This window comes from Rhinolophus ferrumequinum, chromosome 4, assembly GCF_004115265.2.
Source record: "Rhinolophus ferrumequinum isolate MPI-CBG mRhiFer1 chromosome 4, mRhiFer1_v1.p, whole genome shotgun sequence".
Taxonomy (NCBI): Eukaryota; Metazoa; Chordata; class Mammalia; order Chiroptera; family Rhinolophidae; genus Rhinolophus; species Rhinolophus ferrumequinum.
In genome coordinates, this window is record NC_046287.1 from 59,944,602 (window position 1) to 59,966,265 (window position 21,664).

Here is a 21,664-nt window from a genome sequence, read left to right on the forward strand (position 1 = left end):
TTTGAGAAAACCAATCCAAGATATTGGTAAATCCACAGCGAATAAGAAGGAGATGGAAAAGAACATGGCTTTTTTTCCACTGCTAAGTAAGTGTCCTTGGAAGACTGTTTCCTGCCATGTCTCTCACCTGCCTCCTTACTAGATGATCTTTCAGGGCCCTTTTCTTTCTCTCTGTCTCTCTCTCTTTTTTTAACAGGTCGGGTACTTAATTAGGTTCTCAATAATACATATAGAGCACCAGTTTATGAGGATAGACCCCATTTGTGAGAACACAGATCGGAGGTAGCCCTGGAGCTGAGGAACAGCTTTGATTTTTAGCAGAATTTGCAAGTCCGTGGCTCTCTGATCAACCTTACACTGCCCTGTCATCTCATATTTCTCTTGCTGTGTTGAAGATCTCACCCTCCTGGTGTCTGGAATTGCACAGCTTCTGCTTGATGTAAGCAACAGTGAGATGTTTGGGGATTTTCACACCACTGACAGTAATTTTGGTAGACGTTGTGATGACAAATTTCTGGTATGTTCTATGCAGAAGAATTCGATTGAGGGATAGGGATCCAGTCACAAGCAGGAAGCCACTGCTCAGCTGTTTCCGGAAAAGCACCCTCTCGCCTTTATGGCACCCAGTGAACTTGATAAGGCCTCTGGGAATGATGCTGGCCCCGAGTTTTCTCACCTGCTGACCGAAGGCTTTCTTGTGGCTCAACAGCTTTCAAGGCAGATCTTCAACAGGATAATATCTAGCTAGGCATTTTGCTAAGTTTAACCACTCAGGTGTCACCATTCTTGTTGCCACCAACTTGTGACAGTAGCAAGTTTTTTTCTTTTCAACCCTGGATTTAGCTGCTATATATTTCCTCTTGCACATGGCCTTTTGGAAATAACTAGCCAATCGGGAATGTCTGCTGATGCCTCTGCCCAGGCCAGGGTCTCGGCTGTTGTGGGGCTTCCCTTTCTTAGGCATTTTGGCCTTGAGATTACCCTTCTTAACTTGCCACCAGCATCAGCCTTCTTTTTTAAAACTCTTATTTATTTTAAGTGTGTTTTTCCAGGACCCATCAGCTCCAAGTCAAGTAATTGTTTCAATCTAGTTGTGGAGGGCGCAGCTCACAGTGGCCCAGGTGGGGACTGAACCGGCAGCCTTGTTGTTAAGAGCACCGCGCTCTAACCAACTGCGCTAACCGGCCACCCCAGCATCAGCCTTCTTAATTTCAGCTTTCTTCTCTTCAGCATCCGGCTTCTTAGCTTTTTCACCCGCCATCTTGCAAGACGGGAAAACGTTTCAGGGCCCTTTCCATCTTTGAGAGGTCATTAATTCTCCTCTAGGGTACACTGTTCACCAAATGCCTAGCTCGGAGATAATTGTTCTTCCCAATGTGTGCTCTTATAGCTGCACAGGCACCCTCAGGGCACTGACCTGTAGCAGGCTAGTAACTGGCACAGAGCAAGCAATTTCCAACCTCTGTGCCAGTTCTCTCTGTCCTTTGTTTATCAGAACTGGCTGGAATTACTGACTAGAATCCCTAAGGGGAGGACAGAAGTTGCAAACAACCATGGCTATCTACACTCTATTAGCTGAAGCAGACAGAGCCAGAAGCACAATAGAACATTAACTTCCAGACGTACACATTTAGTTTTAGACAGTCCATGAAAAAGGGTGGGGTATGTGCAGACTAAAACATACCCATGCAACAAAATGCGAACCACGAGCACACCAAATGCCCTTGGTCAACTATTACACAACAGGTTTCTGAAACCAGTTTTCCCAGAGTTGCTGAAATGTTTGTTTGTTCAAGGAACATTTCTTTAAATTCTAAAGGTCAATTTAGTTGATTCATGTCATGCCACCTCCACCACAAAATGTGCACTTCTGACTTGCGTCCTCCTTTCACCTCTCTGGGGATAGCAGTGGCTACCTGCTTATCACAACCTGGGCACCAACTTACTGTTTTCTTCACCCTCAACTACTTAACCTGATGGCTGCTTCACCATACCGTAGCAGAAAGAAATCACAGGTGCAAGGAGACAAATGTGTTTCATAGGCAGTGGATTATACTCCATCAAACATTGGACACCTCAGGAAATTTTGTCTTATTTATCTTCATATCCTATTCCTAAGTAGAGTGCCTGGTGCTTATAAGATTCTCATTAAATATTTGTTGAATCCTTGGATATATGCATGAGTGGATTAATGAATATATGCATAATTCTTCTAGCTCGAAAGATTGAGGCTTATGCTATGAATATAATTTCTGAGTAATTAGCTCTGTGCATAGTGGGTGCTCAATAAATGTGAATTAATGAATCAGTAATGTGCTTAAAAGGGCTTTGCAGAGAATAAATCACTATGGAGCCCTGTGGAAATACCTCCACTTTGGTGTTGGTGGATTCCATGTTGTACCCACTGAGTGATTATAGTCTCATATAAGTGATTCTTGTGATAGTTTATACTGCTGAGATTGGTAAGACACTCATTTTAGTTGGGCTTTCTCTTTCAATATATGCCCTTTTCCCCATATTGTGTTGTGTATTCGTCACTTGAGGCATCTAGGCAGTGTTAGATAGTGGGAAAAGACCAGGGCTATAAGTAGACTCCAGATAAATTCCTTAATTGAATAAGAGTTTGTCTGTGGTCTTAAGTGTAGACAATTGGTCCCCAAGGAGAAGTATTAGCTTTGTTATCTATAGTACACTATGGTCATGCAATACGTTTTATGAACCTGTAATAAAGCAATAGTACAATCATTGATTGTCATCTTTATCTGTTGAAAGCTGTTTCAGAATGCTATATCAAACAAGCTTCTCTTTTTTGCTGCTTTATAATGATATTGTAGAATTGAGATAATTTGTTTTTCTACGTTCATATTGCACTGAATATTTCCAGAAAATTATATGAATAATATACCATGAGTCAACATGTCTTACATTTAATAATAATGATAATAATAATAATTATAGCAGTTCCCATTTTTGAGCATTTACTATGTGTTAGATCCTTTACTAAATGCTTTATATGCATAATCTTATTTATTCCTTAGATTAAGCTTTAGAAGCATTTATTATTATTTTCAGTTTATGTCTGAGGATATGAAAATTTAGACAGGTAAGTGATTTGATCAGTATCATATTGCTGGAAGAGGTAATTTGATTCAAAATCCTTTGTTTTTAATTATTTTACTAGTATACATGCGTAAATACTTTATAGAAAGCTAAAATTAGGATCATCAGTTTAAAAAAATGGGATTTGTAATAATAACAACTATCATCAGATGTTATGCTAAGTGTATTACATAAGTTGTCTTATTTACACTATGTACCTATCAAATTTGGTACTATAGCCTCTCTACACAGATGAAAAAAAATTGAGCTCCTAAAGGTCATGCGATTTGCTATTGATGATCAATAACTAGGTAGTAGAGCTTCAATCTAAACCAGCTCTGTCTTACTTTGAAGTCTTATCAGCACCTCCATAACACTCAACTGTATTGAATAAAGTAGACATTGCTAAAGTATCAATAACAGACATTTATCATTTTGTCTATATAGCATCCATTCCCCTTTCTTATCAACACCTTGATTTTGCATTTTATTTTTTTGTGGGGGAAGGACATGATTACTTCTTATGTGTATAAAGTTGTTGAGACAGTGAATCCATGTTTCTACCTTTTATTAAAGAAGTTGAAGGAACTAGATTGTACTTTCTATCAACTCATGTGGACAAGATATAGACAGATGATCTAAATTTGACAATTGGAATAGTATTTTTTTTTTCAGGAATTGGAATCTTTTTTTTTTTTTAGTTTTTTATTTATTTATTTATTTATTTATTTATTTATTTATTTATTTATTGGGATGACAATAGTTACTAAAATTACATAGATTTCAGGTGTACAATTCTGTATCACATCATCTATAAATTACATTGTGTGTTCACCACCCAGAGTAGTTCTCCTTCCATCACCATATATTTGATCCCCCTTACCCTCATCTCCCACCCCCCACCCGCCTTACCCTCTGGTAACCACTAAATTACGTTCCCCAGATTAATTTTCAAAACCCCGTGGCCATTTTGTGGTTACTGATTGTTTTCTAATCCCCTCACCTTCCTCCTTACCCCCACCCCCCGCCCATCTAGCAACCCTCAGTTTTTCCTCTTTGTCTCCAAAACTGTTTCTGATTAGTGCATTCACTTATTCTTTTCTTTAGATTCCGCATATAAGTGAGATCATATTGTACTTATCTTTCTCTGTCTGACTTATTTCACTTAACATAATGTCCATGTTGTTGCAAATGGTAAGATTTCTTTCTTCTTTATGGCTGCGTAATACTCCATTGTATAAATGTACCACATTTTCTTAATCCAGTCATCTACCGATGGGCATTTCGGTTGTTTCCATGTCTTGGCTATTGTGTATAGTGCTGCAATAAACATAGCAGTGCATAAAGATTTTTGAATTGGAGTTTTGGATTTCTCTGGATAGATACCTAGGAGTGAAATTACTGGATCATAGGGTAGTTCCATTTTCAGATTTTTGAGATACCTCCATACTGTTTTCCATAGTGGCTGCACCAATCTGCAATCCCACCAACAGTGCACAAGCGTTCCCTTTTCTCCACATCCGTGCCAGCACTTGTTGTTTGTAGATTTATTGATGATAGCCATTTTGACCTGGGTGAGGTGGTATCTCATTGTGGTTTTTATTTGCATTTCTCTGATGGTTAGTGAGGTTGAGCATTTCTTCATATGTCTGTTTGCCATCTGTATGTCCTTTTTAGAAAAATGTCTCTTCAAGTCCTCTGCCCTTTTTTTAATTGGGTCGTTTGTTTTTTTGGAGTTGAGTTGAATGAGTTTTTCATAGATTTTTGATATTAATCCCTTATCATATATATCATTGACAAATATCTTTTCCCATTCAGTAGGATCCCTTTTTGTTTTATTGATGGTTTCCTTTGCTGTGAAAAAACTTTTTAGTTTGATATAATCCCACATGTTTATTTTTTCTCTTACTTCCCTCGCGCGAGGGGATATATCAGTAAAAATCTTACTCCGGGTAATGTCTGTGAAGTTTCTTCCTATATTTTCTTCCAGGTATTTTATGGTTTCAGATCTTACATTTAAGTCTTTAAGCCATTTTGAATTTATTTTTGTATATGGTGTAAGGAGGTGGTCCAGCTTCATTTTTTTGCATGTGTCTGTCCAGGTTTCCCAGCACCATTTATTGAATAGACTGTCATTACTCCATCGTACATTCTTGCTTCCATTGTCGTAGATTAAATGGCCATATAGGCGTGGATTTATTTCTGGACTCTCTATTCTGTTCCATTGATCTATGTGTCTGTTTTTATGCCAGTACCATGCTGTTTTGATTACTGTAGCCTTGTAGTATAATTTGAAGTCAGGTATTGTTATACCTCCCACTTTGTTCTTATTTCTCAAGATTGCCTTGGCTATTCGGGGTCTTTTATGGTCCCATATAAATTTTAGGATTCTATGTTCTATTTCTGTGAAAAACGTCGTTGGTAGTTTGATAGGAATTGCGTTGAATATGTATATTGCCTTAGGCAGTATGGACATTTTAACTATATTAATTCTTCCTATCCATGAACATGATATGTGTTTCCATCTATTTATATCTTCCTTCATTCCTTTCTTCAGTGTCTTATAATTTTCTGAGTACAGATCCTTTACTTCTTTGGTTAAATTTATTCCCAGGTATTTTATAGTCTTTGGAGCGATTGTAAATGGGATTGTTTTTTTAATTTCTCCTTCTGATGTTTTATTATTGGTATATACAAATGCAACTGATTTCTGAATATTAATTTTGTATCCTTCTACTTTACTAAATTCATCTATCAGCTCTAATAGCTTCTTGGTGGAGTCTTTAGGGTTCTCTATATATAGTATCATATCATCTGCATATAATGATAATTTTACTTCCTCCTTACCAATTTGGATGCCTTTTATTTCTTTTTCTTGTCTGATTGCTGTGGCTAGAACTTCCAGCACTGTGTTGAATAGAAGCGGAGATAGTGGGCAACCTTGCCTTGTTCCTGATCTTAGGGGGAATGGTTTTAGCTTTTCCCCATTGAGTATGATGTTAGCTGTGGGTTTGTCATATATGGCCTTTATTATGTTGAGATATGATCCCTCTATTCCCACTTTCTTACGGGTTTTTATCATAAATGGCTGTTGGATTTTATCAAATGCTTTTTCTGCATCTATTGATATGATCATGTGATTTTTATTTTTCATTTTGTTAGTGTGGTGTCTCACATTAATTGATTTGCAGATGTTGAACCACCCTTGCATACCAGGGATGAATCCCACTTGATCATGGTGTATGATCTTTTTAATGTATTGCTGAATTCTGTTCGCTAATATTTTGTTGAGGATTTTTGCATCTATGTTCATTAGAGATATCGGCCTGTAGTTTTCTTTTTTTGTGGTGTCTTTGTCTGATTTTGGGATCAGGGTGATAGTGGCTTTGTAAAAAGTGTTTGGGAGTCTTCCCTCCTTCTGGATTTTTTGGAAGAGCTTGAGGAGAATAGGTGATAATTCTTTTTTGAACGTTTTGTAAAATTCACCTGTAAAGCCATCTGGTCCAGGGCTTTTGTTTGTTGGGAGATTGTTGATTACTGATTCAATTTCCGTGGTGGTAATCAGACTATTCAGGTTTTCTGTTTCTTCTTGAGTTAGCCTTGGAAGGTTGTACGCCTCTAGAAAATTGTCCATTTCTTCCAGATTGTCAAATTTGTTGGCATATAGTTGCTCATAGTAACTTCTTAAAACTTTTTGTATTTCTGCAGTGTCCGTTGTCACTTCTCCTCTTTCATTTCTGATTTTATTAATTTGGGTCCTCTCTCTCTTTTTTTAAATGAGTCTGGCTAAAGGTTTGTCAATTTTGTTTATCTTCTCTAAGAACCAACTCTTGGATTCATTGATCTTTTGTATTGTTTTTCTGGTTTCTATTTCATTTATTTCTGCTCTGATATTTATTATCTCCTTCCTTGTGCTCCCTTTGGGCTTATTTTGCTGTTCTTTTTCCAGATCCCTTAAGTTTGAAGATAAACTGTTGATTAGTGATGTTTCTTGTTTCTTTAGGTAAGCCTGCAATGCTATGAATTTCCCTCTTAGGACTGCTTTCGCGGCATCCCATAGATTTTGGGTCGTCGTGTTTTCACTTTCGTTCGTCTCAAGATATCTTTTGATTTCTTCCTTGATCTCCTGCTTGACCCATTCATTATTTAGTAATAAGTTATTCAGCCTCCATGAGTTGGTGTGTCTTCCACTTTTTTTTCCTGTAGTTCATTTCTAATTTCATAGCATTGTGATCAGAGAAGACAATTGGTATGATTTCAATTTTCTTAAATTTATCAAGACTTGTTTTGTGGCCTAACATATGGTCTATCTTGGAAAATGTTCCATGTGCGCTTGAGAAAAACGTGTATTTTGCAGTATTGGGGTGAAATGTTCTGAAAATATCGATTAAATCCAAGTGGCCCAATGTATCATTTAAGGCTGTTGTTTCCATATTGATTTTCTGTCTGGAAGACCTGTCCCTTGTTGTCAGAGGTGTGTTGAAGTCCCCTACTATGATAGCATTACTGTTGATCTCTGTCTTTATGTCAGTCAGTACCTGTTTTATATATTTAGATGCTCCTATGTTGGGTGCATAGATGTTTACTAGGGTTATGTCCTCTTGTCGGATCGATCCCTTTTTTATAATATAGTGCCCATCTTTTTTTTTAATATGTTCTTCATTTTAAAGTCTATTTTGTCAGATATAAGTATTGCAACTCCAGCTTTTTTCTCATTTCCATTTGCATGAAATATCTTATTCCAACCCTTCACTTTCAGCCTGTGTGTGTCTTTTGTTCTGAGGTGAGTGTCTTGTATACAGCATATACAAGGGTCTTGCTTTCTTATCCAGTCAGCCACCCTATGTCTCTTGATTGGAGCATTTAACCCATTTACATTTAAAGTGATTATTGATAGGTACATAGTTATTGCCATTTTTAAATTTGTAGTTCGGTTGTTTTGATCTTTCTTCTATTTACAGAAGCCCTTTTAATATTTCTTGCAATGCTAGCTTGGTGGTAATAAATTCCTTTAGCTTATTCTTTTCTGGGAAGCTCTTTATCTCTCCATCAACTTTAAATGATAGCCTTGCTGGATAAACAATCTAGGTTGTAGGCCTTTGTTTTCCATCACTTTGAGTATCTCCTGCCACTCCCTCCTGGCCTTTAATGTTTCTGTAAAAAAGTCATTTGATAGTCTTATGGGAGTTCCCTTGTATGTAACCCTCCGTCTTTCTCTTGCTGCTTTTAGGATTCTCTCTTTGTCTTTAAGCTTTGCCATTTTAACTATAATGTGTCTTGGAGTGGACCTGTTTGGGTTTATCCTAGTTGGAACTCTCTGCACTTCCTGGGCTTGTATGTTGGTTTCCTTCATCAGGTTGGGGAAGTTTTCGGACATTATTACTTCAAATATGTTCTCAATCCCTTGATTCCTCTCTTCACCTTCTGGTATTCCTATGATGCGCATGTTGTTGCTCTTGATGTTATCCCAGAGGTCTCTTAAGCCATCCTCATTGTTTTTTATTTTTTGTTCTTTCTGTTGTTCCATTTGGGTGATCTCTGCTACCTTGTCTTCTAAGTTGCTGATTCGATCCTCTGCTTCATCTAACCTGCTGGTAATTCCTTCAAGTGAGTTCTTAATTTCGGTAATTGTGTTCTTTAGTTCTAACTGGTTGTTTGTTATGATTTCTACATCCTCCTTTATGTCTTCTCTAAGCTCTTTAAACATTCTTATCACCAGTGTTCTGAACTCTGTCTCTGAAAGGTTGGTTACCTCTGCTTCATTTGGTTCCAGTTGTGGAGGTTTCTTCTGTTCTTTTATTTGGGACGTGTATCTTTGTTTCTCCATTCTGGCTGACTCTCTGTGTTTGCTTTGATGTACTAGGTAGATACCCTAGAGTTCTTAGTTCTTGCTAGGTTATCTTATGTAGTATGTGTCCTTTATATTTGACTTGCACTACTTCGTTCTTCTCCTCTGGGTGTGCTCCAAAGGTGACTCTTGTGTTGTGTATATTGTCCTGTTCAAGAAGATCTTTAATTGCTTTTTGCTTGTGAGTAGGTGGGGTTAACTCCTAGGCTGACTCGTTGTGAGACTTGGCTCTGCCCCCCGCAGGGCGTTCTGCTACGTGAGGGTTGACCACTTAAATGTGGTTTGGCCTCTATGGGCTCTAGTGCCTGCAGAGAATTCCCTCTGGGTTTGTGACTTGTAGGTCAAACCCAGTAGTACTCTGGTTTGGTCTGGAGTTGGCCTCTGGATATGTTGAATCTTGTGCCTCTTAAGCTGTGCCCTGGTAGGGCAGTTTCAGAACAAAGCAAATCACCAAGCACAACAACAACAACAACAACAACAAAGAAAAAAATCAAATACATTCACATGTAAAAACACCTGATAACCCCCACTCGACACAGGCAAAGATATCAAAGATATAAAGACAAAGCAAAACAAAACAAAACAAAGCAAAACAAAAAGCAGTGACAGTCTTGGCTTAAGCCCCCCAAGTAATGTCCAGGTTGTCCTCTGCTGTACCAAAGAGCCCCCTGCTTATTGCGCAGATAGAGCCGGTCACCTGGTGCCCAGAGTGATTTTGGGACTGTAGATTTAAATGCGTGGGCCTGAGGAGTCTGGATGATAGTTTTTACAAATTCAGTGCAGTTTCTGCCCTTGCCTGCACATATGCACACTGAGAGTAGCCCCAACAGCCCCGTGTTTAGTACTCCTGAGTCTTAGGGCACTTCTTCAGTGTGTGTGTGTATGGGGGGGTGCGGGCGGGAGATTTCTGAGCTGCTGAAAGCCCAGAGCTGCATCTGCCTTACTGCTGATCCCTGGGAGTGTCTCAGCAGTAGCACTTGCCCCGCCCTAGGCAGGCCAGAAAGGGTGGGGGCTGGGGATGGTGGGGTCTCTTCTCTCCTAGCCCAGCCAAAATCACACTCTTCCCAGCCTCTTCCCTGGGTCAGGGCTGCCTGTTAGTCTTCCCAGAGCCTGAGCACTAAGGCTCCTCTTTAATCTGACACTACTCCTCAGTTCAGGGGCCAGTTTAAGTCTCTGGAAGGGCGGGGGTAGGATTGGAAGAGCGGGGCGGGGGAGGGGCCCAGGTATGGAGTCTGTGTTCTTTGTCCGCCCCAGGGCCCACGAGCTGCCCTCCCGGCGGGAGAAATCAGCCGTGGGACACAGGGAAAGAGCCCACCTCCTGGTCTCTGTGCTCTCCGTTCCGCCCTGGGATCCCGTGGGTGCCCGGACTGCGGGTGCCACCCGGTTTTCGTCACTGCCGCCGCCCGCCGAGACCCCACCGCGGGCCTGTGCGTTTTCACTCCGCTCCCTCCCTTCCTTCCTTCCCCTGCTCGCCCAATTAGCACACCTTCAAGTAATCCTTCCACGAGTCTCTTAGCTGTTCTGTGTGATGAGCAAAGAGTTCTTTGATGGGTTATAGGTCCCGTTTGTAATAAGATCCGGAGGAGAACTCAGAAAGTGCGCCCTGCTGCCGCCATTCCTATGACGTTCTCAGCAACTATTTATTTTAGCTGTTAAAGTGCCAAGTTACTGCCTCGGGCCTCACCACCCCAACCAGCCTTCAGGCACCTGGATATTGGCCGGAAAGCCAGGAATTGGAATCTTGATACCTAATGCAAGTAGTGAAGACATGATTGGAATGCATTAATCTTATTTCTTTTCCATCAAATTTCCCTACAATGAGATTATTCTTGTGATTCCTACACCACTGAAACCTCACTCAGGCATAGCCCTGAAGCATAATGAAGAAAGAAAATCCTTCCATGAGCCAAATTCTAAAGAGCACATTTCATCAACTTTGCTGAGGGGAGATGGTCTGAGATAAGATCCTTACTTAAGCATGGGCAGTGGCCAATAGTTTGGTCAGAAGATGAGGAATATCAAAGGAGCATGATTAGGGAATTTGTAAAAAGGATGTTTTAAGGAAAAGTATATGGATGGATCTTGAAGAATGGAGCCTATATTATTTAGGGTTAGTTTCAGCTTAATACAACAGAAAACACTACAAAATCTTAACCAAACAAGATGGAAGTTCATTTTTTTTTTGTTTTTTTGTTTTCCATTCCAACATAAAAGAAGTTATAGTTGTGTAGCCAGGGGTGATATAACTTCCATGGTCATCATAGTTATTTCACAGTCCAAGATGTCTTCTGGACCTACAGCCAATCATGTTCTAGGCACTGAAAAGAAGGAAGAGGAGAAAAACAAAAACAGATGGGCCTCCATGCTGAGTCAGTTTCTTTTAAGAAATCTTAATGGAAATTCCATACTATATTTCCATTTACCTCTTATTGGCCAGAATTTTGTTACATGGCTACACTTAGGTACAACAGAAGCTAGGAAGTATAGAGTATTTTTAGCTAGATGGTTTGACACTATAAATAAAATCAATATTCTACTTCATATAAACTACCAGCAACAGTTCACCACTATAAAAAGGAATCTAACTCAAGTGGAATCTTAATCTTGCTTTTTACTAAATTCTTTTACTGGTTACTCCAGAGTTTGCTCAATACACTCATGAGTGAAGTAGCCATGTTGGCAGGCACGGAAACTGTGCCTTGTCTCAGCCACAAGCACATCCCCTCACCAAGGTTATAAGCAACTGACTGTTGTTGAATATCCAGTAGGCCCCCCATTGCTGAGCACCCAGTTTAACACAATTAGCTGATAAGAGACTCTAGCATGATGACAGTAGATTGTTTACATTAGGCCCCTTCCATTATGAAAGGAGCAAAAATTTGACTTTACTGGCACATTTTTTTCTTGACTGGGATATGCAAAGGCATATTTGTCATGCCTTTGCCACCACTTTAATCCATAAGCTTGTAGAAGTCCTTATACACCATCATGATATCTTGCACTTTCAGGAGATCAAGGATATTGTCTCAATGTCAAAGTAGTAAGGCGATGATTTCATGCTAACGGTATGCACCGATCCTATTTTGTATCTTATCACCATGAAGAAACAGATATACCATAGCTAAGAGACAAAACCTTGCCAGGTGTGCTGCTGTCTTGAAGAATATAATGAATGCTATGAGGCAGTGACCCAAAATATGATGATATTTCACCTATAGCTAGGCTATATGTTTCTTCGAACTAAAAGATATAAATAGATTTGATGCTTCACAAGGTCACATATCTACTTGCCATCTACAGCATCATTATTTCCTGTTCTTAGGACCTGGAAATCTAGGACTTTTAATAATAATTCACTTGAGAACTTAGGGTACCCCATGTCGCCAGGTGAATAGGTCCAAAAGAATATTATGGTTTTGGCTATATGGGGAAATTGGATTATCCATATACATTTGGCAGGAAAAAATATGGATGAAATCCAAGTTACTCCCTTTGGGGTTTCCTTTCTGACTATGCCTAGTAGTAAAGGTTAGTGGAAGTCCTTAACAAAAGGACTGCCAAGGTCTCAGTTCCCTCAGTAAGGCAAAGGTTTCGGTCACCATGTTAAGCAATCCTCTGATCAACTGGTTGTTGACAGATGGAAAGGGGAATACAGTATATGTATGGGAAAAAGGAATAGAAAAATATTATTTATGGTCTTGTGTCCAGTTATAGATCTATAGTCCTATCTTTATGCATTTATTGTGTCATGTCTACACAATCCTACAAATATTTTTACATTTCTGTTAAATTATCTTATTCTCTTTCTATTATTTATCATTGAATAATTTTGTCAGTTGTTATATATTTTAGAACATAGAGGTGAAATCACAGTAGAACTAGTGGAGGAGGATTAGTCATCAGAGTTCCTTGATTTGGACATGGGTACGTAACTTTCAAGACTTAAGTTTACATAGTTTTTATTGTATTTGAAATTGTTGTATTATTGTTAGTGGGAGGGAGTATTTTAGAAAGTTCACCCAAGGGGAAAAACTGTATGACTATTGGGCAGCAAAATAGATATTCCATAGATCCCATTTGATGGATATTGTGTATGAGTGAGATCTTCCCAGTATTCACTCCCTTTTCCCCAAAGTGTCCTATTTCTTATTGGGAAATTGTGTGGTCTTGGTAGAACAAGAAATCCAGAAGCCTAATTGAAACAATGAAAACTGTAAGGCCCAAAATGACCCTACTACTCATTTTTGTTATGATGGGGTAAGCACATATCCTAAGCTTAGCTATATATTTTTTTTTCTCTATATTTTGAATTTTAATAGTTGGAGATTATGCATCCTAATACTCACAACTTGACCAGCTTGACAGAGATCATTACTGGCATTCTTGATCCTTAGCTCCCTGCTGAGATGTTTTGCTTCTTGCCTTTTTCAAAGTCTGGTTATAGCAATTACAGAAAAATGGAAAAAGATATAATTTCCCTACCCTCCACCCCCAGTCCCAGCTGTTAAGTATAGCTATAATCCCTTGACATCATATGTAAAAGAATATAAGAAGATCCTGCGAAGTGGAGATAGAAAAGCAGGTAGATTAGGGACCTCAGGACTCAAGTAATGACGTGGTAGTGAGTTTACTAGGTTTTCTTTTAGCCTCACATGTGCCTAACTGCATATTGGAGAAACTAGCAACCCAGAAATGACAGTGGGTACAGACAGTAAAAAACCCAACAAAAGTCTATTGTCTCTAGCCAAAGGATCAGGAAAGGGGAAGCTGACAGAAAACGTTTAGAAGCTAGCCATTCTACTCCAGCCAAATAACACAGAAAATTGCTGCCCCACCCCCATCCCTGCCAACAAAGACCAGTGAAGGACAAGGTGCAGTGGCACCTCATTGAGGTCATAGTGAGAGAGAGAGGCCTCACCCACTGGGTGGTGATTTTCCACTAGCCTCCTCTCATACCACTGCACAGAGCAGTGGAGGCACCTTATTACCATCAGGTGGTGCTGGAAATCCAGGCTCCCACACGGTCTCCACTAACATCATGGAAGATGAGAAGGCTCATTACTTGTGTCCTGGGTCTTTTCTAACAACACTTTGGCAAAGACATGAAGAGACATTTCACTCAAGAGGATATATGGTAGGCAAATAAGCACATGAAAAGATGTTCAACATCACTCGTCATTAGGGAAATGCCAATTAAGACCACAATGAGATAGCACTACACACCTATCAGAATGGCTAAAATTAAAAATAGTGGCAATATTAAATTCTGGCAAGGATACAGAAAACTGGTTTTCTCATATATTGGTGGTGGAAATGTAAAATGATACAGTCACTCTGCAAAATAGTTTGGCAGCTTCTTAAAACAAAAGAAAACAAAAGCTAAACATACATTTATCTTGTAACCTAGTGGTTACACTCCTGGTCATTTATCCAGAGAACTGAAAACTGAGGTCCACACAAAAACCTGTGCAACGATTCCTAACAGCTTTGTTTGTAATAGCCAAGAACTGGGCACAGTTGACATCCCTCACAATAGGCAGATGATTAAACGAACTGTGCACCGCCAATGCCTGAAATCAAAAGAAACGAACTATTGATGTATGAGCAACTATGATGGATCTCCAGGGCGTTATGCTGAGTGAAAAAAGCCAATCTCAAAAGGTCACATACTATGCGATTTCATGTATAAAACAATTTTGAAAAGACAAAATTACAGCCATGGAGGACAGAAAAGCAATTGCTGAGGGTTAGGGATTTGGGGGAGGAGGGGGTGAGTCTAATTCTAGGAAGGTATAAAGGGATCCCTTTGTGGTGACTTAAATGCATGGTGGTTACATGACTTTGTAGTTGATAAAGCAACATAGAAATATACACACACACACCAATATGCCAATGTCAATTTTATGTTTCAATATATTATACTATAATTGCATAAGATGTAACCATTGAGGGAAACCAGATGAAGGTTACATGGAACCCTTTTACACTAACTTTGGAACGTTTTGTAAATCTGTAAGTATATATAAAAAAAAAAGTTTTGAAAAAGCTGGTTACATAACCTTCCTTCACTTCCATAAATTCCTAATATTTTTTCAATGAATCCCTCCTTTATTTAATTAAAGTTCTTGCTGAGGGGTAGGGATGTTGGTGAGGAGGGGATGAATGTGATTATAGGAAGGTATAAAAGGAATCCCTTTGTGGTGATTTATATATAGCATGTCTTGCTTTCATCCAAATTATCCTGATATGCAACATTTATGTAAATGATTCACCTCATCCTTAGAGGAGTAAGAAAAAGGGTTCTAGAAGATATACTTTGGACAGAAAGGATCAGAAACTAGAATTACCTGTCTGTTTATTTTCTTACATTTAAATTAGGTTATGTTAAATTTGACTTGTGTTCTCTTTTCTGTTGAACACAATTATACATTTCATACATATACCCTCCCCCCAACCCGCCTTCCCTTAATATGTTGGGATAATCAAAGCCATCCGTATATTTGGTATAGAAAGTAGTACATTTTTACAGCATTTATTGGACTTTTATGGTTGGTTGCAAGGGGCAGAGTCACCTAGTTAGGTAAGCACCAGGAGCTCATTCGGGAAAATTAATTTCTTTCATGTAGAGTGGTTTGGGAAATGAGCTTTCCATGGATATTCAAAATCAGGATCTTCAGACTGTATTTTTTTTTTTTTTTTGAGTCAAGGTGTTTATTCGTGGAGTTTCTTTGAAGTCTCACAGTGTTCCTTCTTCAGTGTGAATCAAATATTCAAAATGTATGTGTTTCTCTCCACCTTTTCTACTTTCATCTGCTTGAAGCTGGATCCCAGAGGGCTGGGTAACACAGTACAAAACATGGCCCCTTAGGTAGCTAGAACTGTAGACAGAGCAGATTTCCTTAGAAGGGAATGTGAGCAGAGCAGGAAATGATCAATATCACTGAGTGTGGCTTTGCTTTAAAAATGCTGGGAAAACTTCAAACCCACTGACCTATCACACTGCTTGAAATCTCATCTGCATTCCTTTGTAGTTAAGGCATCTTCGGTTTCAAGAAGCAAAGGTACAGCTAAAGGACTAATATGGACATACTTCTGTGATTAAGGTGTTTTCATTTCAATAACTACCTGATATTCTAAATGGGTATTCAGTCTCAGCTGTGTACATTGAAAGAGTTGCTGCGTGCTTTCACATCAAGTGGGCATGGCAAAGAAAATGGAGAATGGGGTGAGGCAGAATGCAGAGTGTGGTGGGCTTAAAATCGCTGGGATAGTTGGCAGAGCAGGAGCCAGACTCTAAAACTTACAAAGCAAAAACTGAGTGAAGGACATGGCCAGCATGAGAAATCTGCTTAGCAACAGGATGTATATAAAACCTTATCTGGGAATCTATGAGTATGAAATTCTGTCAATAAGTTTGAGGTCACATCAAGCAGATTTAAACAAGGAAGCCAGGTACATTTTCCAGGATAGGTACACAGTGAGGACAGATAACTGTAGACAGCAGTTCATTGTGTCTAGACTGGTTTTTTTTTTTTTTTTTTTTTTTTTTTTTTTTTTTTTTTTTAATATAATGTATTGGCTTAGGTAACTGGAAAGTCCAAGGGCAGAGCTGGCTTCAGTTACTGTGGCTTGGAATCGTCTTCAAATCTCTCTCTCAACCCCCCATTTTCTCCCTCCTTTCTTTCCTCCCTTTTTTCTTCCCTCTCTCCCTTCCTCCCTCCCTCTCTCCTTTCCCCTCTTGACTCAGGATCCCTCTGTTAGTTTTGTTCTTGACATGCTCTTTCTATAGTCAACCCCAAACCTACCTTTTCATGAACTTCTCTCAGTACCCAAACATTGAAAGTTACAGAAGAGTCTGATTGGCCTCGTTTGAGTCACATGCCTAGCTTGCCCTGTGGCCTGGGTAGTGGAGTACTCTGTCCAAATGTGATCAAGTCACCTACCATGTCTGTGGATGGCAGCATTAGAATTGGCCCCACTGGTAATACATGAACTGGAAAAAAGCCATTCTGACCTTGATCCTAAAGGATTAATGGGAACGGGATGGGAGTGGGAGAGTGCTCTTGAGGGTAAGATAGAGCCTGGCATATGGGAAGTTAGGAATTGGGTATAAAAACACTAAAATGCTTGAGAGGATTACATAACAGGAAATACGGGTGGAAGAGGGCCCTGCAGGTGAAAAGAAAAAACCAAAAACATTTACCTCAGCATTTGTTTTTAGGAAACATGTGTATGGGAAAAGGCCACACATGGAACCCTGTTGCCGTAGATACCATATTAAGATAATGACACAGAGGTCAAGGTGGAAAAATAAAGAGGTCTGAATTTCCTTATGGCCATACTAGGCTGTCTCTGGACACAACAGTTAACCCTAGGATTTGCTTATGTGGAATAAAACAGCTTCTATCTCAGGAAGAAATGAAAACCAGATTGAGATAGGCCAGCCTGTATATCTTCCTCAGAACTATAAGTAGAGAAACTGAAAATCTGGACCCTGAAATACCCTTAGAACTGGAACAGCATAGGAATAGGCCAGGAATTAGCCCAAAGAGCAAGTCCTATTAAAATGCTTAATAGGAATAATAGCTGTTTTGAAACTTTTTACCTAGTAGCAATACCAAATGTTAATTGATCATTTTATGTCTGCAGCTCATGGTTTTCAGGTACCAGACAAGGCACAGAGTTAGTTCTGCTGTTTTGAAAGGTGCCTCATAGCATTACTAATACGAGCCTCACTTTTTATCTGATTTTCTGGGTAGACTAACAGCTCTGAGGACGTCTCAAGACATATATACATATACATATACATATACATGTATATATATACACATATACATTATAAATATACATACACACACACACACACACACACACACACACGAGATCCGACAATTAAGTTCACAAACTTTTTGCACAGATGTTGCTAACCTTTTTTGGTATCATAGGGATTACTCATTATGAATTTGTACCAACTGGACAAATGGTTAACCAAGTGTACTATTTGGAAGTGCTGAAAAGGCTGCGTGAAAAAGTGAGATGACCTGAACTTTTCGCCAACAATTCATGGCTCTTGCATCACGACAATGCACCAGCTCACACGGCACTGTCTGTGAGGGAGTTTTTAGCCAGTAAACAAATAACTGTATTGGAACACCCTCCTTACGCACCTCTTTGGCCCCCAATGACTTCTCTCTTTAGCTGAAGAGAAAGGAAATATTGAAAGAAAGACATTTTGATGACATTCAGGACATCAAGGGTAATACAGCTGTGAGGCCCATTCCAGAAAAAGAGTTCCAAAATTGCTTTGAAGGGTGCACTACGCACTGGTGTTGGTGCTTCCCAAGGGGAGTACTTCAAAGGTGACCACAGTGATATTCAGCAATGAGGTATGTAGCACTTTATCTGGGTTGAGTTCAAGAGCTTAATTGTCTGGCCGCATATATATATGTTGCTCCAAAAGTTATCATTTGGTGGTCCTGAAATGAATGCTCTGAGGTTCTGATATCTGAAGGATGTCTTTGGTTTGAAAGCATAAAATCAAATCTCTATTGTTTTTATCCCTTTCTAAAATCACTAAATTATTTTACTATGCTATATATAAAAACTTATGTGCTAACAATGTTACTTAGCTGTAAGTAGCACCCACTTCAGGCAGCTCTTTGACAGTGTTACTGAGAGTTTCAGTCTAGGACCTTCTATGCTTGGGAAAGTAAATCAAGCCTTCCTTTCCTCTCTGGACAGAAGAATCCAAGGACATCGCTCTGTGATATCATTAGGGTTTCGGAGATGAGCACTAAAAGATCACCGAGCCAAATCCTTTTCTGCTTTCTTCACCCAAAGAGGTTCTACTGGAAGCTGGGGAGGATATTTCAAAGCCACACCTGTGGAATTCCTCCATCATTGCTGCAATAAAGGGTGATTTATGGTAACCCTGGTCTCTGAGTTAATCCCAGAGCTAGGAGGACAGATTGTAAATGCATTTTGTATTACTCCCTCTCTCAACATTGAGAAGCCCTGGAGGTGACCACAAGGATGTGGATGGAGGAGAAGATGCTATATTAATGGTGATTTGAACTAAAAGAGACACCTGCTTTCATTTTCTGCTCTCTTTACTTCCTGAGAGAGGACTCCTTACATTGCTATTGCCGTTGCCCCCGGCCTTTGAATTAAATGCTTCAGAAGAAAATGGAACTGTTTATGAAGTACATATTAAAGATTGGAGTTAAATAGCCTGACTCACTGGTGATTGTAGGGTGATTCACTGTAGGGGAAGTCTCTGCCCAAAGCCATTAGTGTAGATTTGGCAATTAGGGCCATTGCTTTGGGATCCTGTGTCTGTGGGTTTTTGCTGCCAGAGTAGCACAGAAACTCAGAGATGGAACATTGGGACAGGAGTAAAAGCTACAAAAAGCTAAGGCTAAAGGACTGAGTCCTCTGTTAAGTCACTTAGGAGGGACTGAGACATGCAGGCTTTTACTTTTTCCTCTCCTCATCAGACAGCATGCATCCAGTTTTTGAAACAGCTTCTCCTTTGGCAACTATGTCACAAAAGAACAATACAGGGACCATTGCATTTGATCTAAAAGATCTGGGTTTGTGTTTTAGTTCTGCCATGTACTATGCTGTTAAGTAAGGTTGGGTGAGTCACCTAACTCCTTTGAGCTGCATGTTGTTTACTAGACAAACTGGGATAATAATAGTACATACCTTACCAGGCTGTGGTAGAAATTAAATGGAATAATACTTGTGAAAGCATTTCATAAATTATACACATTATTACTAATATTGTGATGCTTATGCTCTAGGTATCTCAGCATTCAAAGCAGTGCTTGATATAAATTTAAATAAGAGTTTACTAGTATAAAAGTATGGTGAGGGAAGAATTCACAGAGTAATTTGTAGCAGGCTACAGATTCTATCGAGACAAGTAGACTCCTGTTCCCTGATAAGGCCGTTTTTCCCCATATAACAGAAGTTCGAACTGTGGTTACATTGCTGACTACCTCAAATGGGCTCTCTCCACAACACCCTCTGAGCTTATTACTTCCTTCCTTCTTTCCTTCAAAGAACATTTACTGATCACTGCCTATACTAGGCAGAGAGAAAACAGAGGTAACTTTAAAGAACTCATAGTTGAGTGGAAGAAGCATTTACAGAACAGATAATTACAACTTCTCCATGACACACGTCTAGCCATGGCAGCAAGCCAAAGTTGTTAGGCAGCATATAGTCTGGGGAGGGGTGGGGTAGAGACAAAGTGGGTAGGAAGGGCCTCCTGGAACAGACACCTGAGTTGAGTCCTTAGGGATGTGTAGGAGCTCTTCAGGGAAAGACAAAAGTGGAAGATGCTGATCCCTTGATTCCAGGCTCTCCCCACATGGAATATGTTGACTTAATTAACTCTTATAAACAATGAGGAATTAAGATAACATGATTTAAAATAGCAATGATTGCTCAAATATTCCTTGATATTGTGTGGAAAAAGCAGATGGGCATGGTATAATGAGGACTTGTTCAATGGAGCTGCTAGTTGTAGACTTGGGCATTTTAGGTAAGGGAGAAGAGTGTTCTCTGGTAAATTTCATTGTTAAAATACAATTAGTTGATTTATTATTTATCATTCTTTTGGTCACAAATGTTGCCTGTGTTTAATGCAAGCAGGCGGAGTCCAGCCTAAAAGGCAATGAACCAACTAGGATTTAGAATAATTCCCGATTGATAGTAAAAGTAGAAATAATTCACTGTTTATCCAGCACAGGACTACCTCTTGAACGCTCCTTAGAGAATCATCTAATGTTAGAAAAGAGAGAGACCTTAGAGATCATCCAGTCCAGCATGATGACTTCACCATTGAAGACAGTGAGGCTTAGTGAGGTGAGACAACGTCCCTACGATGTGCAGGCAGAGAGGAGTAACCCAATCATTTAACTCTATAGTGTGTGTATATTTATTTGCAGAAGAATTCTGATATGTATTAAACATTTTCCAACTCGTTCTATTCTCGTTAACTTTTGAAGGAATATTTTATCCATTAATTTTATCATTACTTAAAAATCATACCAAACTAGTTTCAGTTCAAGTCCCAGAACAAGTTTTCCTTCTGATAAAATCATAGTTAGTCAGCAGTTGATTTGGGATTTTGTCATTCTGAGGAAACCATCCATCTCCTTTCCAGTGTCTTTTGGCCCAAACTGTCTTGAATTTTTTACTATGTCCTTCACTGGACAAAAGCATTGCGTTTTCCCTGAAACTTGAATTTGCTTTCTATTTCTGTTGAAATTTAATGGTGTAAGAGACTGATCAAAAGAAACATTTCCTTTATAACATATGCAAACACTTTTCTGCATGTTTTTAAAGAGGGGTGGATATGTGAGTCACCAAAACAACTTAGGCATTTTATGCTTCATATTCAGATGGTTATAGAGAACTTAAAGTTTCCCCCTTTAGAAAGCAAACTTTTCTTTCATTAAATGTTGAATGAAATACAAGTAATGCTTCTTGGTGTCTTTGATATCATGGAAAGGAAGAAAACACCATAAACCAGTGGTTCTCAAACTTTAGGTTGTAATGCCATCACCTGGGAACCTGTTAGAAAAGCAAATTCTCAGGTTTGAACCCCAAACCTACTAGATAAGAAACTCTGGGAGTGGTCATACTAATCTGTACTTTATTTAGTTTCAAGCAATTCTGATGTAGGGCTAAAGTTTCAGATATAGG

At 39.2% G+C, this 21,664-nt stretch overlaps 1 pseudogene; it reads right to left on the minus strand.

Moving 5' to 3' along the window:
- Nucleotides 1-217: 217 nt before the first annotated feature.
- On the minus strand, nucleotides 218-1,261 carry LOC117021177 (60S ribosomal protein L6-like; annotated as a pseudogene).
- Nucleotides 1,262-21,664: the final 20,403 nt, after the last annotated feature.